Source organism: Idiotropiscis lumnitzeri, unplaced genomic scaffold (genome assembly GCF_059441095.1).
Source record: "Idiotropiscis lumnitzeri isolate Australia: NSW breed Sydney's pygmy pipehorse unplaced genomic scaffold, RoL_Ilum_1.0 HiC_scaffold_282, whole genome shotgun sequence".
NCBI lineage: Eukaryota > Metazoa > Chordata > Actinopteri > Syngnathiformes > Syngnathidae > Idiotropiscis > Idiotropiscis lumnitzeri.
In genome coordinates this window covers 49,620-54,473 of record NW_028283820.1, presented here as the reverse complement: position 1 = coordinate 54,473, position 4,854 = coordinate 49,620, and positions in this window count along the sequence as shown.

Here is a 4,854-nt window from a genome sequence, read left to right as displayed (position 1 = left end):
TCTGTTAAATGTGACTTATGGGAGAAGATTTTACCACAAAATGAGCAAGAAAGAGGTTCTTCAGTGTGTGTTCTTGCATGCTCTGTTAATCGGAACTTTAGAGAAAAGCTTTTGCCACAAACTGAGCAGGAAAAAGGTTTTTCACCACTGTGTGTTCTTGTGTGTTCTGTTAAATTTCCCTTTTGAGAGAAGCATTTTCCACAAACTGAGCAGGAAAAAGGTTTTTCTCCAGTGTGTGTTCTTGTGTGGATTGTAAACGTTGACTTATGCAGGAAGCTTTTGCCACAAACCGAGCAAGAAAATGGTTTTCCTCCACTGTGTATTCTTTTGTGTGCTATGAACCTTGCCTTTTGAGAGAAACCTTTTCCGCAAACTGAGCAGGAAAAATGTTTTTCTCTCCTGTGCGTTCTTGTGTGCCTTGTTAAATGTGACTTTACAGAGAACCTTTTGCCACAAACCGAGCAGGAAAAAGGTTTTTCTCCACTGTGCATTCTTGTGTGGATTGTTAAATCAAACTTTCGAGAGAAGCATTTCCCACAAACTGAACAAGAAAAAGTTTTTTCACCACTGTGTGTTTTTCTGTGCCCTTTTAAAGACAGCTTTGAAGTGAATGAGTCAGTGTGACATGCCCTTTCACCTTTGGCTTGCCCATCATCATCATCATCATCATTAGTATCATCATCGTCATGAGCATCTGATAATGTGTCCTCATTTTGTGCTTGTGATGGCCCCCAGTGGTCTTCATCACCTTCTGTTGCCACGTGACGACTTGAACTGCTGCTTGTAGGCTCCGCCCCTCTGTTGTCCTCACTCTCATCCTTGTTTTCATCTTCAGTCTTTATAGGGAGAACGTTCACTGGTGACTTGTTGATCTCCTCCTCCTCCTCCTCCTTTTTGATCTGAGTCAAGTCTGGCCCCTCTTTCACAGAACGGAGACCGTTTTCACTGACGTCTGGAGAAAGACAAATTTGGTTTGGTCAAGTCAAAGCTCATGCGGCGACTTTGTCTTGTATTGTTTTTACCGTGCTACCTTGACTTGTGCCTGCCGCACACGGAGCAATGCGTGCGACCCCAACTTGGACCGGACCATGGGGACATTTCCCAAAATTACGTCCTACGATGTAAGCCTCCCGTGAGCCGCACAACAGTGATAAACGAGCATTTAAAAAGGAAGCACGTTGCGGCTGATGCACGATTTCATTCCTGACATAGTCACAGACGTTTCTGGAAGCGAGCTGAAGTTAGCACACACAGGCTATTGTGTGCGTCTGATGGAACACCTGTTGTGGGACCCTTACATATTGATGCAGACCACTGGGGGCCATGGCAACATAATGTCATTGATAAAATAGGAATCCTTCAAGTGAAATATGTTTACAAGTTTTTCATTTTGCATTTAGAGATAGTTTCATCGTGGGTACTTTTTGCTTCCATGATAATCTGGATCCCGAAAAGAATTAAAGGGGCCCTGGAATCAGAGTGGCTATTTATTGCATGATTTACGTGTTTGTTTTTTTACCCAAAATGACATTTATCCTGCTAGTACATTCCGACATTCCCCTTTTTACTTTTTTTAAATAAAATTTCTGTTTCTAAATCAAATTTAAAAAAGATTATGTTTGAAGAGACAAAATCCCTACACATAAGCATTAAGCAACAACACTTTCACTCTGACTTTCATGTTGACATATTTGAATAATGACTGTTTATATTAAAGTTATCCAATACATATTCAAATTAGACTAAGATACACCATAATATTATAAGAGTTCCCTGAATTATTTTGTAACTGCAATGATGCTTAACAGCCATAGGGTGTCAGTAATGAGTAACAAAGTAACACAAGACCTCCCACTGATACATCATCATTGTCATTTGGATAAATTATCAAGAACTATGAGTTGTGGGAGAGATGCAAACCACCTGAGCCACAGGAACTTTATTACCAGGAACTAAATGTTCCTGGACTTGTTGGTAGAAAAGGGGGTTGTGACGTTCTCCCTTTTTAAGCCCATAGTCAGACAAAGATGCAGATGCATTCCTTGCAGCATGTGCTTGTTCACTGATGAGATCCGTGCAACCCTGGATGGATGCATTCAATGTACTTTAAATGTTTGGATGGGGTGAAACTACGCACATGTGCACAAAACAGTGCAGAGCCACCGGAGGTTCATTGACTCTCACCCGACGAAGCCAGTACAAAGTTCATAAATAAGACCAATACGTACTTGATTTTTTAAAAAAACTTAATATTTTGTGTTTTATCCACTAAAATTGATCAACCGCCATTGATGTTTTCGCCGCAGTGTGCACATTTTTAAGAGTCGGGCAGAATTCCTTCCGTAAGGAATTGCTTGAACAAGATATAAAAACCAGAAAATGTAAAATGTTAAATGAGTTCAAATTTTATACTGGGAAAAACATGGAGTTCACCCCCCACTATTGGTTATTCTTTGGCATTTATTTTCTGCACTGATTTCATTTGGCATAAACAAATGTTCAGCAAACCGACAAGTAAAAGGCAACATTTAAAAATAAAATGGCAATAACCGTGAACGCATGTCCCCAAACAACTTAATGTTGTGATGCACATTTCTAACGATAGAAAGTCGTTCTTGACAAAGCAAATGAGAGTAAGACGTGGACAAACCTGCTTCGTGTAGCACAACACGAGGCTGGTTGCAAACTTCGCCCAGCAGTTGAAAATGTTGCTCGTTCTCTTCTTTTATTCCACGAAGTTCCTCTTTGTACTGGGGTGTAGATTTTTCACACATTTTCAAATGATAATTCCAAAAAATCCGCACTTGATCTCTGCTTGGCGATGAGTCATGTGCCTCTTTTCGTTAGCGGCTAGCTAGCTAACAAGCTAAGCTAACTACGCCGAAAAGGATCAACGAGCGAAGATGAGGTTATCGGGACACAAAGACTTAATGAATTATGTCGTAGTCCTTTCGAGTAGCATTGGACATTCTGTGAGAAAATTACAGTCAGTTCCACACTAAATGAGAAGAATTTAGTGGTGGGTGTTTTTGTTCCGGTGTGGACGGGTCGGTGGATGTGGTCGAGGTCCTTCGGAAGCTGCGCGCTTGCTAATGACGTCATGCTTTAAGCGCGTATTTTTCAAATATATTTCTTTGCCTCAGTGTTTTTTTTTTACCCCTGGTTGTTCTATTTTAATATATATATTTTTTATATAATATTTTATTTCGGTTGATTAAAAAAATTAACAAAATAACTAAATTCACGCCACATTGGTGAGTCATCTCTCGCGTCACTTCCGCCTATGCCCCGAGAAGCCTTTGCTGCTCCAGCAGTGGGACGTTTACGATTCTCTGACCGATGCTGCGGTTCACTCGGGCTGCAAGATTGTTTGAATATAATGTCTGCATATACTAGCAGTGCTTCTCAATTATTTCACGCCGGCCCCTACCAAGAAGAAAAAGATTCGCTCCCCCCCACCACCAATTTTTTTTCTGTCTTTGTATAGTGATGTTAGATTGTCAATAAAATATCCCTTAACTAAGCTAAATTGATAAGAAATATAATTTTGAGAATTATTATTGTGAGGATCTCGAAACTCAGTACTCTGTTGTGCAAATATTGATGAGATGATACATATTTACTCATACGTTTTTTGTAAAATCTTTATTCACAAAAGCAAACCAAACACATTTATGAATACCAAAATCCATGCGATGCATCTAATTTGAAATACTTAGCACCTGCCATGTCACTCAGGATTTTTTCACGCTTGGGAATCTGATAATGTTCTCTTATATGAAACAAATCAGTGCCTACCTTCTGCCAGGGAGTTGTGGGAAGGTCAGCTACCAGTATTGGCTCTTTGACTTGTTTGTGTTGATGTTTTTGGCAAACTTGGCATTTTTAAATCATTTCTTCGATGTCTTTGTTAATGCCCGGCCAGTAGATGGCTTCTCGTGCTCTTCTCTTACATTTCTCCACTCCCAGGTGTCCTTCGTGAAGACGCTGAAGCATGTCCTTGTGCATAGCTTGTGGAACTACAATCCTGTCTGTCCTCAGCAGGAGGCCGTCCGCCATGCACAACTCCGCTCTCATAGGGCAAAACTGAGGGCAGTTTCCTTTTGACCATCCATTGTTCATACATGGTGACACTTTGTTCAAGACTGGGTCCATAGCCGTCCGTCTCTGCAACAATTTGTTGCAGCATAGCGTCAGTAGCAGGAAGCGCGGCTGTGACCATGTTGATGTGAGCCTCAGCCTCCTCCGCCGTAACGCAGTCCTTGATGTCACTGTTAGGGTGCGACGCTCGGGATAACGCATCAGCAAGCACTATGTATTTTCCAAGCGTGTCAGTTCGCTCAAAATCATAGCGCTGCAATGTCATCATGCGTTGAATTCTGGGCGTCATGTCATTGAGATTTTTCTTCCTAATTGAAATCAGTGGCTTATGATCAGTCTCTGCTATGAATGTGGGCAGTCCATAAACATACGTGTGAAATTTGCCAAATCCAAACACTAGACCCAGTGACTCCTTTTCGATCTGAGCAGAGCGTTTTTCAGTCTCTGACATTGACCTGGATGCATAGGCTACAGGTTGCCATGTGTCTCTCGCCTTTTGCAGCCGTACGGCACCTAGCCCATCTTTCGACGCTTCAGTGGAAATTTTGGTTGGTTTTGATGGATCAAAGTAGGCAAGGACTGGCTCAGCTGTCACAGTTCTCCTTAGATCTTGCCATTCTTTGTCATGTTTTGTCGTCCACTCAAAGGCGACGTTGTGATGCAGCAGCTCTCTAAGGGACTTTGTCCTCGACGAGAGGTTTGGAATGAACTTGCCCCGGAAGTTTATCAACCCCATTGCTCGCAGAAGTCCTT